A 14,380-nucleotide genomic window follows, 5' to 3' on the forward strand; every position below is an offset into this window, starting at 1 on the left:
TCAGACCACTTTGCCTCCTAAACATACTAGAGTTCATCTAGACCTAGAAGATATGCCACAGAAATGCAAACACACAAGACAGACCTCACTGGCCTGGAAAAATTGACCATTGTGGAGATACTGAAGATCTAACATATTAATTACATCCAGCATACTAACGGTTTTGGACATACCAGCCACTCTGGACAGAACAATCATGCCCAAAATATGGATCCGCTGAGGTTTGTGAGCTGGCGGATGCCCTGACCACTCTGTACTTACCGGTGCCTTGGACAACAGCAGCAGCCTCCAAATCTCTATCCGAGGTGGAATCCGGGTTACAAGCAAGGGCTGGATGAACTGTCATGAAATGGAGGAGACGCACCATTGTTACACAGATGATACGTGATTTGACCAGTCTAGAATTATAACGACCAGTCTAGAATTCTGACTCCTCTACACTCATGTCAAGCTTTAGTAAATGCATACGTCCTGCTCACCGTTATTGCTCTGGATACAATGCTTTACTTGTGGAAACTCTTGGTTTGCCAAAACTAAGAGCCATTGCTGGTCCCTTGCACTCAACTCTAGCCCCAGCATTTTCTGGCACTTTGCTTTTTAGATTTAGATGTAAAAGCATTGGTGTCACAGGGAGAGGGGGAACAGAGAACTCTCTGCCTCAGAAAACAGTACCTGTGCAACAGAAGACCGGCACAGAATACTGGTTAGTACAATGCTTACACTCAAGGAGACAGATGAGTGGCTGATATGGAGCTTCTCTTCTCAGCTTTCTGGGCATGTGCAGTCCATTTCTGTAGGCACAGCTCAGATGGACCATCTATTGCATTTTTTAAACTAATCCATTATCTTTGCAGTTTGCTGAAATTTCTCCAAGATTATGCTAACAGGTTGAATTATGGCCCCAGCTTTTAATACTAATTTTCTCTTTGCTTCAGAGGGATGATAGAGGACCACCAGCCTGGGCTATGTGGAAATCTATTAGCCTTCCCAAATGGAACTTTTTTTTTTTTTTTTTTTTTTAATATTTGAAATTTACTGTCAAATTGGTTTCCATACAACACCCAGTGCTCATCCCAAAAGGTGCCCTCCTCAATACCCATCACCCACCCTCCCCTCCCTCCCACCCCCCATCAACCCTCAGTTTGTTCTCAGTTTTTAACAGTCTCTTATGCTTTGGCTCTCTCCCACTCTAACCTCTTTTTTTTTTTTTTCCTTCCCCTCCCCCATGGGTTTCTGTTTTGTTTCTCAGGATCCACATAAGAGTGAAACCATATGGTATCTGTCTTTCTCTGTATGGCTTATTTCACTTAGCATCACACTCTCCAGTTCCATCCATGTTGCTACAAAAGGCCATATTTCATTTTTTCTCATTGCCACGTAGTATTCCATTGTGTATATAAACCACAATTTCTTTATCCATTCATCAGTTGATGGACATTTAGGCTCTTTCCATAATTTGGCTATTGTTGAGAGTGCCGCTATAAACATTGGGGTACAGGTGCCCCTATGCATCAGTACTCCTGTATCCCTTGGATAAATTCCTAGCAGTGCTATTGCTGGGTCATAGGGTAGGTCTATTTTTAATTTTCTGAGGAACCTCCCAAATGGAACTTTTTGATGTAAGCACATGCATTTTAAAATGTCACGTCCTTCTGTGTCTCCCTCTCTCTCTGCCCCTTCCCTCACTCACACTCTGTCTCTCTCTCTCTCTTAAAAATAAATAAACATTAAAAAAATCTTTTTAAATGAAATATTCATGTCTTTTCATTTTCAGAGGTACACTCTCAATATCAATCTTCAAAGAAATGGCCCTTATCCTTTTCTTTTTAATATGTCCTATAGTAGGGTGTCTTTCTCCTGATCCTAAGTTTTGTTTTGTTTTGCTTTGCTTTGCTTTGCTTGTTTGTTTTGTTTTGAGAGAGAGAAATGTGGGGGGAGAAGCAGAGAGAGAGGAAGAGAGAGAATCCCAAGCAGGCTACACACTCAACACGGAGCCTGGCGAGGGGCTCAATTTCATAACTTTTACATTATGACCCGAACCAAAATCAAGAGTCAACGCTCAACCAGCTGAGCCACCCAGGTGCCCCCTGAGCCTCATTTTTTATTGTTAATTGAGGTATAACTTAAATACCATAATTATACTCAGCTTAACAGTTGGGCTCAGTAAGTTTTATCAGATGTATAACCACCACCTAGATCGAGATATGGAACACTTTCATCACTGGAAAAGACTTTTACATCCCCCTGATACCATCCATGCCTTCAGAGGTAAACATTAATTCAACTTCTAGCACCAAAGATGAATTTTGATCCAAATGCATTTCCTAAACTTTTTTTAGGGGCAAGTTGCCTCAGACTTCAGGGCACTACACTTTGTCCCCACCTTGATTTCTTGTCATAAAAAATGGAAAGAAAAGGATCAATGGTGACAAAAGGAAGGTGAGACAGAGAAACTTGAGATTCTAGCTATGGTAGTCATCCAGGTCATGGTTCCGAATGTGAACCGTTTTGTCCTTCAAGGAATTTGGCAACGTCTGCAGACATTTTTGGTTATCACAGTCAGGGGTGATGAAGTGCTATTAGCATCTAATGGGTGGAGACCAGAATGCTGCTAAACAACCCATGTTACGCAGAACAGCCCCCACAGCAAAGAATTACCTGGTTCCAAGTGTAAACGGGGCAAGGTTGGGAAATCCTTATTGAGAAGATGGCTGCCTTTACATGGGGGTTGACTTAATAGCTCTTCCTATCACCCTTGAGGCTCTTTATTTTGTTCCGATGTAAAAACTTGGGTGCAGTCCAAAAATAATAATCTCAAGTCATCTCCATCAATGATAGCAGAAATTTCATGCAAAGTTTGACTCTGTCTTTCCTTTAGTCTCCTCCTCTGCTGCCCATTTCAGTCTTCTCTGTGCATCTTCTCAGGGCACTGTACTAGAAACTGGCAGAAAAGGTGTCAGACATAGCCAGCCTGCTGCCATAATTACCAGAAGTCTCTATTTATAACTTGTATATTAAAAATGCAATCAACATCAACATTATTATTTTAAGTGAAATGCTTTTGTGACTATGAAATAGGGAGCAATTTTACCTGCCGGGAATTCCAGGAGAGTAGATGAAATGGAACAAATTGTTTCCTGGACTGTCAACCTTAGCTTTTTCTAAGGAAAGGCTGTTAGCAAGGTCCTCTTTTAACAGTGTGTTATTGATCAGTTTCCCAGGGAAATTTGCTAGCTCTGCAATGTAGGTCAGAATCACAATTTATAAGTGACCACTGATGCTTTTTGCCTCTAAAATAGCAAATGCTGCAATCAAGGGCAATGCATTCTAATTTCCCCTCCCGGATTTTAAAAGCATCTCTTGAGCCTCATTTTCATTAAGATATAAATTGTGCAAGTGTGTGAGAAACACAATTAGAAAGAAAAGGCCAATGACAGTTTTATTTCCATTGCATTTCATCAGACAGTAAGAATTTTACAGGAAAATACCCACATTCTCTCCCCACTCCTACCCTCAATAGCAAATTCTTTATAAAATACATTTTATGTATGTCAGGCATTGTTGAGGAATTAGGTATTTAATGTAAGCAAACTTTCCAGTTAAGTGAAACTTAACCTTTTAAGCAGGAAAACTAGCATTTATTTTTTTAAACAGAGGAATCTTCTATCTTTGTCCATAAAAATTCTACTCATGCTTTAAAGCCCCTTCTCCTCCTTCATGAGAAGTTTCCCTTATTGACCGAATCAAAATGAATCACTTCTACTTAGAATTCCCGATGTATTTTAATCGTGTTTCCCTATGTTGTGCTTATATTGAGGGCCATTCGAAGAACATGTAACCAAAATAAATGTTTGCTCCCTCAGATAGATGAGCTGTCAACCCAAAAGGTGATGGGCGAAGATGAAGATAGACAAAGACACTTTAAAGAGGATTAAATGAGTCAAGGTATCTAAAGCACTTGGAACTGTGCCTAGCACATCATAAGCCCTGAATAAACATTACTACTGTAATTATTGATTTTATTATTAGGATTAAATAACATGAATTGCTCCTCGAGAATAATGCTTGATTGTAATGGAAAAATGTACCTATCAGATACAGAGCTGTCCATCCTTGTGAGTCCAGAGAAGAGAGAGTGCCAGAGGCAAATATCACTGGACCCATCCCAATAGTGTCCAAGGGAGAGGATGTCTTTACCTTGTGGAGGCAGTGATTCCTGTAACTAACTACACTCTCTCTCCTCTTTCTCATTCCATGCACAATGATCAGGATGATAAACTGGTGTTCCAGGTTGATAGGCTTCACAGAGAATACATGCCAAGTGGACTGCCATATTGCACATATTTTCTAAAAAAACTGGGTGAGCTTACATTCATATGGAAATTTGGCTCTCTGTATGGAGTATCCATGGACATAAGGTGACCATTGGAGGACATGTCTGAACCCTTTGGCACTTATCTTCCTGTGCATAAATAAATTGGTGGGGGTTTTTTTGTTTGTTTTGTTTTTTTTACTTCAGGCTCTGTGAGTTTGGTTATTGTGAATCTATTCCCAAAAAATCAGTCCCCCAGTGGGCCAACAAATTGGGTTTCTGAGCCTGACCTTTTGGCTGGGAAAAATTCACTAAGGCATCCTGAAGATAATGTAACACTTTTTCCCACTGCCATGCATTTAAGCTATTATTTCTACAAGTTCATCTACCCTTAATGCATTATTTTTATTGCCTTATTACAATTATTTTTATTCTTGATCACATTGGATGTAAATTCCCCCAAGAGTAGTAATCATTCATTTTTACCATCTCCCATGGTGTTTAAAATTTGAAGTGCAAATGATGGGGTAGAAATGATTTTTTTTCTTCTTTTTAATTTAAATTCATGTTGGTTAACATATAGTGTAGTATTGGTTTCAAGAATAGAATTTAGTGATTCATCACTTACATGTAACACCCAGTGCTCATCCCAACAAGTGCCCTCCTTGATGCCCATCACCCATCTAGCCCATCCCCCCCCAACACGTCCCTCCACCAACCCTCAGTTTGTTCTCTATCATTAAGAGTCTCTCAGGGTGCCTGGGTGGCTCAGTCAGTTAAGCGTCCGACTTTGGTGCAGGTTATGATCTCGTGGTCGGTGAGTTCGAGCCCTGCGTCGGGCTCTCTGCTGACTGCTCAGAGGCTGGAGCCTGTTTCAGGTTCTGTGTCTCCCTCTCTCTCTGACCCTCCCCCATTCATGCTCTGTCTCTCTCTGTCTCAAAAATAAATAAACATTAAAAAAAATTTTTTTAAATAAAAATAAAAAAAAAGTCTCTCATGGTTTGCTTCCATCTCTGTTTTTATTTTGTTTTATTTTTCCTTCCCCTCCTATGCTCACATGTTTTGTTTTTAAATTCCACATCTGAGTGGAATTATTGATGAATGGTGAATGGATAAAGAAGATGTGATATATATATATATATATATATATATATATATATATACACACTATATATATACACTATATATACTATATATATACACTATATATATACACACTATATATATATACACACTATATATATACACACTATATATACACAATATATATATATACACACTCACTATATATATATATATATATATATATATATATACTAAGAAATATTACTCAGTGATCAAAAAGAATGAAATCTCACCATTTGCGATGACACGGATGGAATTAGAGTGTATTATACTAAGTGAAATGAGAAATCAGTTTTTTATATATTCTTAGTGAGCATTTCAATTGGAAAAAAAATATTTGTCAAGAAGAATTGGACAGGTTTAATCAAATTTTTATATGTACATACCCTTTGACCAGTTCCACCTCTCAAAATCTACTTTAGAGAAAAACTTCTAAGCGTGCACAAGAAAATATGAATAGGCTGTGGTTTAGCATTACTTATAATCATAAGCAATTGAAACAACCTACATATTCATTAAAAGAATGCATAAATAATCCATAGTATATCCATTCTATCGAATACAAATGAGCAATTTAAAAGAATGAGGGAATTCTAATGTTCTAATGCAGAAGAAGCTGTAAGTAAGCTATATTGTTGGAAGAGAGAAATGAAAAGCAAACCACACACACAAATATTGGATTACATGATACAATTCATATAGACCAAGAAATACTGGGACATGATACCATACGTCTTCTCTGGGTATATTTACACAAATGTAGATGCATACAAAATTTTGGAGGGGTACACTGCAAATCAATAACTATGAATAGGGAAAGCAATATGTCTAAATTTGGGATTATAACTTATTTATAATGTTTTAATTGTGTACCAATAAGAATGTATTCATACCTTAACCATGTGATCATAACTTTTAAAAAGGAACAGTTACTGGGGTGCCTAAGTAGCACAGTCAGTTGAGTGTGTGTGTGTCTCTCTCTCTTTTTTTAATATTTATTTATCTTGAGAGAGAGAGCCCGAGTAGGGGAGCGGCAGAGAGAGAGGGAGAGAGAGAATCCCAAGCAGGCTCCGCACTGTCAGTGCAGAGTCTGATGGAGGGCTCAATCTCACAAACTGCGAGATCATGACCCAAGCCAAAATCAAGAGACACTAAAGTGATTGAGCCACCCAGGTGCCCCAAGCACCTGGGTTTTGATTTCTGCTCAGGTCATGATCTCAGGGTTGAGGGATCGAGCCCCACGTCAGGCTCCGAGCTGAGGATGAATCCTGCCTAAAATTCATTCTCTCTCTCCCTTTGCCCCTCTCCCCGGCTCCTGCTCTCTCTCTCTCTCTCTCGCTCTCTCTCTCTCTCTCTCAAATAAAAAAAAAAGAGAGAGAGAAAGGAAGGAAGAAAGAAAAAGAAAAAGTTACTAAATGGCATAAGAGGAGACTTAAATAGGGACATCATAGATACATACACCTAGATGAAAAAAAAATTTTAAGAATGTCAATTCCTCCCAAGTTCATTTATTTTTTTATATGTAAGCATTTATTTTAAAGTTTGTTTATTTATTTTGAGAAAGACAGAAACACTGCAAGCCAGAGAAGGGCAGAGAGAGAGAGAGAGAGAGAGAGAGAGAATCCCAAGCAGGCTCTGCACTCTCAGAGCAGAGCCTGAGGTGGGCTCAAACTCACAAACTGTAAAATCAGCTGAAACCAAGAGTCAGACCTTTAACCAACTGAGCTGCCCAGGTGCCTCAACTTCCAAGTTCATTTATAAAATAAAAGTAATCAAAATAAAAATCCTATTATTTGGGGGAAATTTACACAATAATTATCTGATAAAACCATTAAAATTGTATGAAATAAATGAATCACAAGAGTAACCTTATTGTCAGTAATTAAACTGTGCTGACCCTCTGGTTACGAGAGGGCAGGAGGGTGGGGGATGGGTAAAATAGATGACCCGGATTCAGGAGGACACATTTGTTTTTAAAAAAAAATTTTTTTAATGTTTACTTATTTTTGACAGAGAGACAGAGAGACAGAGCATGAGTGGGGCAGCGGCAGGGGCAGAGAGAGAGGGAGACACAGAATCCGAAGCAGGCTCCAGGCTCTGAGCTGTAAGCACAGAGCCCAACGCGGGGCTCGAACTCACAGACCGCAAGATCATGACCTGAGCCGAAGTCGGATGCTCAGCCGACTGAGCCACCCAGGCGCCCCAGGAGGACACATTTTGTGACACACACCAGGTGATGTATGGAGATGCTGAATCATTAAATTATACATCTGAAATGAATATTACACTGCATGTTAACTAACTGGAATTTGAATAAAAACTTAAAAATGTATTGTAAAACTGGCACAATTCTAAAGATGTTAAAAAGGAACAAAACTACAATCTTTTAAAACAATTCTAAAGATGTTAAAAAGGAACAAAACTACAAAGACAATCTTTTAAAAATCACAAAACTAAAGGGCAAAAAATACTCTATGGGAAAGCAAATTGATGGCATATATCATGGAATTCATTAGGGTGACACTTTTTTAAGTGTTACTTTAATGTTTCTGTTTAAGTTCACATCAATGTTACAATTAAAATCAAAAGAACTTAAAATTAATGTTTTTTTTAAGTTTAATACCTACTTGTATTTTACTTTCTTTTGAAGTTTAGTAGGCAAACACGAAGGTATGTAGATCATAAGGGTACAGCCCAAAGAAATATCAAAAAGTGAATAAATCCAGGCCAAGAAGCAAAATAGGACAGCACCCAGAAATTCCCCTTCTGCCCCTTTTCCATTGCTAGCCCCTTTATTCCCCAAATTAGCAACTATCCTGACTTTTAACACCACAGCATAGTTTTGTCTTTAACTTCATAAAAAGAGAGACTGTAAAGTACGTTTCACTTTGCGTCTTGCTTTATTCATTTAATATCATGTCCATGAGACTCAGGTGCGTTGTTACCTGAACTTTATAGTCTGTTTTCCTTGCTGTATAGTATCCCACGGTGCACATATCACCATGAAGTCATTCATTCCAATGTTAATGCACCTGGGTTGTCTTCAGTTGTACCTCCTAAGAGCAACAGTTACTCTCAGACAGTATTGAGAGATTTAACCACTTAGGGAAATGGATTGGCCCTATCTACCAAAGTCAAACTAGCATTCCTCATTAGCCAGCAACTTTGCCCCAGATACATACCAAAAGAAATGCATGCTCTTGCTTACCAAGATAAAAGTATAAAGCCATTCCTAGCAGTATCGTTCTGATTTTGTTTGTTTGTTTGTTTGTTTGTTTGTTTGTTTGTTTTTAAGAGAGAGTGAAAGTTGGGGAAGGACAGAGGGTGAGGGAGAGAGAGAATCTTAAGCAGGCTACATGCCCAGAGCGGAGCCCAGGGCGGGGCTAAATCTTAACACCGTGAGATCATGGCCTGAGACGAAATTGAGAATCAGACGCTTCACGGACTAAGCCACTCGGGCGCCCCTTATTTTTATTATAATAAACATGGCAGTGACTACCCTTGTCATCTGGGTTTGAGGTGAACAGGGGAAACGTCGCGGATATATTTTTACACTACTCAAGATGCCGCGAAACGGTGTTTTATACCCTATGTCACTTAGGTAAATCAAGTCATGACTAGACATGAACCTAAATACTAAACTTCAGCCTGCTGGAAAGAACACCACGTGCAGGACTATCGTCTGCCAACCTCGCTACTGTGCTTTGTGAAAAGAGCTGCACATCAACCAGCTGCCAGTCTTCACGGCAGCTGAACAGATTTTATTTCCTTATGAACTTGAGTATTACAGGGAGCTTTCCATTTAATAATTAGCTTCACTAATGACTTAATTGTCATATTAAATTACTATTAACCCAACCTGAAATCTACTTCATTAACTTCAAAAATATAAGGCCGCTGCTAAATTGAATTTAAAATGTCAGCAGCTAAAGTAACAAAAAAGAAAGATATGCACCCTGTGATTTTCAAACCTCTTGCTCCATAGAAGGTTATTTTAAAGACAGAAATAATTCCGTATGTTCTATGTTCTGAAATAACTGAGCATCTTCATTTTAAATACCTTTTTAATCAAATTACAAACTCAGCCACCTCCCCCAAAATCTGAGAATAGAGAAATTACTTCTCAATATTTGAAACATTATTGACATGCAAAGCCATTCCCTATTAAATAACTTAAAATTTCAAGTATATACCAAAAGCTAATTTTACAAATTTTTGTTTAATAGCAAAAATAATCTAAATTATTAGGGGATGGCAATTTATTAAAATAAAACCACAATGTAGGTTATTCTGGTTTTATTTAAACACTTTGCAAAATTCATTTTAAACACAGATTTCCCAAAAGGCCAGCAATTCCACTCCTTCCAAAAGAAACCCCCATCCATGAGAAATGAAAACGTGTCTACACAAAGACTTGTACAGGAAGGTCTAGAGCAGCTTTTACTTATAGCAGTCAAAAGTGGAAATAATCCACCTATCACCTGATGAATGATAAAATGTAGTAAATCCACCTAATGGAATATTATTCAGCAACAAAAAGCAGTGAGTTACTGATACTAAGTAAAACATGGATGGACCTCAAAAACATTACACTAAGTGAAAGAAACCAGACATGAAAGATCACATACTGTATGATTCCATTTATATGAAATGTCCAGAAAAGGAAGGTTTACAGACAGAAAGTAGATTCATCAGTGCCCAGGGCTATGACTGCTAAAGGGCACAAAGTTTCTCACTGGGGTGATGGAAATGTTGTAAAATGAGAATGTGGTGAGGGACGCACAATCCTGTAAATATACTCAAGATGGCCGAGTTATTCACTTAAACTGGGTGACATCTATGGTATGTAAATAGTGCCTCCACAAAGCAATTTAAAAAAAAAAAAAAGATTGAATTTTAGGAAATGAGCCCGAATATTATGAACTGATTGTGGTATGACATCATTGCATGTTATGTCTTTCTGTTCATCTTCTCAAAAGTCCTAATGTTGCATCATCTTCGTTTTCATGAATTAAAGCTCCCTGTGCAAAGAATAGCAACACATCATAAAAATATAAAAATATCCCATTAGTTAAAATAAAAGGACTCAAACAGATGCAAGAAGGTAATTTATAAACTAATACAACTGTTAAAAAATGTATACCTAGGGGAAACAAAATTAGCAGAACTGTTCATAAGGATTTTGTTTTTCCCATGAACTTGCTTCTCCGTTCAGGATCCAGAGCAAATTTTTTTACACTGTAAAGCAGATCACATCATTGTACTGAGAAAAGTCTCCAGCAATAACAACAATCTTTGTGTCACTCTTAACCTCAGTCTGTAAGGCCTTCTGTGTACTCCCCTCACCTACTTCTCTGAACTCAGTTCATATTGTGTTCCTCACGGCTAGAAAAACACCAGCCATACTGGTTTTCTTACTGTCCTTCCAAAAACCTCAGGTTTGTTCCAGCCTGAGGGACTTTGCACTGGCTATGCTTGGAAAGGCGGCAAGGCATAGTAGATAAGTGTGCAGACTGGCTCCAAATTGCCTGGCTTTCTGCCTGCGTTTAGATTGGTGTCATTGTCTCTGTTTCTCATTTACGCATCTGTGTAATGGGAATAATAACTAGGCATACACCATAAGGTTGTTAGAAGATTAAATGAAATAATTTTTGAAAAGTGCTTAGAAGAGCTTTTGTAGAAAAATCTTTTTTTGAACAAATATCTGCGATGCACTGATCTTTCCCCAGATCTTTTCAGAGAAGGCCTTTTATTCAGAACTCAGCTCAAATGTCATTAGGTAGTTCCCAGCCCCGTTTACTCAGTACACGTTTATTAAATGCTTGCTTTATGCCAAGCACCGTTTTGGGTGCTGGGCCTATGCCATGAAAAAAACAAAAACGCTGTCCTGGTGGACTTGACTTCTAGCAGGGGGAAACAGATGGTAAGTAATGACCACAGCACATAGGGCATGTCAGAAGCAACACGTACTGTGAAAGAGAAACAGCACAAAGGAAACGGGCAGGGCAGAAGTAGGAGGGGAGAGGAGCTGTTTATCTCTTTACGTGGGGGGTCAGGGACACTGAGAAGAGACATATAAGGAAGGTGACTCATAAGCTAATGGAGTTTACCAGGGGTTGTGTGCAGGAAGCAAGAAATGACAGTCCACTAGAGTATGTATTAGTGTGAGGTCATGAGAAACACTCAAATTTTATCTTTCTCATAGAACTTCTAGCTTAAAAGATTCAATTTTTTTTTTACTTATTTGTTATAACCTCTTCCCTTCCCAAGCCCCATCATGAAAGAAAGTCCTATAGTGACAAGGACCCTGTCCATCATTTTAACCGCTACAACTAAAGCACACACTGGGTACTAAATGCATGTCTGCGGAATGAGTGAATGGAAGAATGAATACGTGAGTAAATGAAATAAATTAATGTGAGTTTAAATCCACTTTCTAGCCTATACAAATACTAAAGGATTTCACTTACACGTGGAATCTGAAAAACAAAATGAACAAACAACACAAGAGACAGACACAGACTCATAAATAGAACAAACTGGCAATTGCCAGACAGGGATGGGCAAAGTGAATGAAGATGAGTGGGAGGTACAGGCTTCTGGTTATGGAACGAGTACGTCATGGGGATGAAAGGTAAGCACAGGGAGTAGAGTCAAACGTATTGCAATGGTATTGTCGTGTCGTGACAGATGGTAGGTATGCTTGTGAACACAGCATAACACGCACATGTGTTGAATCACTAGTTGTACACCTGAAGTTAATATGGCATTGTGTGTCAACTATATCTTAATTTTAGAAATCCACTTTCTATCCTTTATGAGCTATGCATATGATTTCAATGTATGATAAGTGAGACACTTCAGATTAATGCAAAGGACTTCAAAAGCTGTTGCTGGGATAGCTAACAATTTAGAATAAAAATCAACCAGATTCTTAGTTTATACTATACACAAAAATAGATGGCAGATGGTTTAAAGAGTTTAATATAAAAAAAGAAGTCTTAAAAAAACAAAAAGAAAATGTAACTTAATTATTTCAGGTATAAAAGGACTCTCCAAAAGTAGAAACTACCAAAAAACAAAGATTGATAAGTTTGATAACATGAAAATCCTTAACTTATGCACAGCAAAATCACTATAACAATATAAAACCCAATGACAAACTGAAATAAACATACAAAAAGTTACTACATATAAGATCATGTGATAATATCCTTCACACAGAAATGACACATATATGTACATATATATATATGTATATATATATGAAAGAATCCCTCATGGAAAAATTTGGCTAAAGTATAGGAACAAAGATTTTATGAAAACATATAGAAATGTTTAATAAACATAAAAACATTCAACATTACCAGAAATCACATATATGCAAACTAACGTACAATAAAATAACACTTTAACTTATCAAATAGATAGTGATTTCTTTTAGCGCTAATACCAATGTTGGTTAATAGACATCATCATTCATTTTGGCTCACATGAGTATGAACTGATACAATACATCCAAAGGTAATTCATCAGTATGTAGCAAATACTTTTAACATGTTCATAGCCATTGACTACACAATTCTACTTACTATAAAGAAATTATCCAAGATGCACACAAATGTGTATGTCTAGCCAATGGAAAACTAGACTGATTAAAATGTTATCATTAGAGGAGAGGTATTAATTGTATTGAAAAATAATAGGGTGCCTGGGTGATTCATTCAGTTAAGTGTCTTGACTTTGGCTCAGGTCATGATCTCACAGTTCGTGGGTTTGAGCCCTGCGTCAAGCTCTGTACTGACAGCTTAGAGCCGAAGCCTGCTTCAGATTCTGTGCCTCCCTCTCTCTCTCTCTGCTCCTCCCCCACTCATGCTCTGTCTCCCTCTATCTCTCAAAACTAAATCTTAAAAAAAAAATTTTTAAAGAAAAATATTCACTGTACTATATCGTTAAATGGAGAAAAAAGTTATAAAGCAGATTATACACAATGATCTGAAATTTTTAAATGTACATATACAATTTTTACAGTGGTGGTAAATACATGAGCAATATACATATGATAAAAGTGATAGAATTCTACACACACACTTACCAGTGTCAATTTCCTGGGTTGATATTGTACCATAATTATGTAAGATGTAACCATTGAGTGTAACTGAGTAAGTGTACATAGGACAGCTCTGTATTATTTTTGTAATTTCTTGTGAATCTATAATTATCTCAAGATAGAAGGTTTTTTCTGTGCATATGCATTTTGGAATATAGGGAAATACAACAAATTGCTAACAGTGGTTTCCACTGGTCTATAAGATTTGGGTGATTTTTATTTTCATCACACTTTTAAACTTTTCTTCAATTAGCAAAGATTATTTTTATAATCAGAAAATGTTATTACTGTATATTGCTTTAAATAATGTAAAAATTTTAAGATATGGCAAGAATTAAAACCTTTTTTTGAATACCAACAGTATTTTTTACAAAGATAGAAGAAATGATTATAAAATTTGTATGAAACCACAGAAGCCTCCAAATAGCCAAGCGACTTTGAAAAAGAAAAACAAATCTGGAAGCATTGTAATTCCAGACTTCAAGTTACATTACAAAGCTGTAGTGATCAAAACAGTATGGTACTGGCACAAAAGTAGACACATGGATCTATAGAACAGAATAGAAAAGCCAGAAATGGACCCACAACTATGTAGTCAATTAATCTTCAATAAAGCAAGAAAGAATATGCAATGAAAAAAGTCTCTTCAACAAATGATGTTTGGAAAATGGACAGCAAGATGTAGAAGAATGAAACTGGGCCACTTTCTTACACCACACACAAAAATAAATTCAAAATGTATGAAAGACCTAAATGTGAGTGAGGAAACCATCAAAATCCTAGAAGAGAACAAAGGCAGTAACCTTTGACATTGGCCATAGCAACTTCTTACT

At 37.4% G+C, this 14,380-nt stretch overlaps 1 long non-coding RNA gene across 1 annotated transcript in view; it reads right to left on the reverse strand.

Moving 5' to 3' along the window:
- Window positions 1-252: 252 nt before the first annotated feature.
- The window catches only part of LOC109260369 (uncharacterized), a 51,268-nt gene continuing 37,140 nt past the window's right edge, over window positions 253-14,380 (reverse strand). The window contains exons 2-3 of the long non-coding RNA XR_002076967.2: window positions 2,659-2,941; window positions 253-339 (exon numbers count right to left, since the gene is read on the reverse strand). This is a non-coding gene — a long non-coding RNA (uncharacterized LOC109260369). The remainder of the gene's footprint in view (window positions 340-2,658; window positions 2,942-14,380) is intronic.

Source organism: Panthera pardus, unplaced genomic scaffold (genome assembly GCF_024362965.1).
Source record: "Panthera pardus isolate Hobbes unplaced genomic scaffold, ASM2436296v1 HiC_scaffold_16, whole genome shotgun sequence".
Lineage (NCBI taxonomy): Eukaryota > Metazoa > Chordata > Mammalia > Carnivora > Felidae > Panthera > Panthera pardus.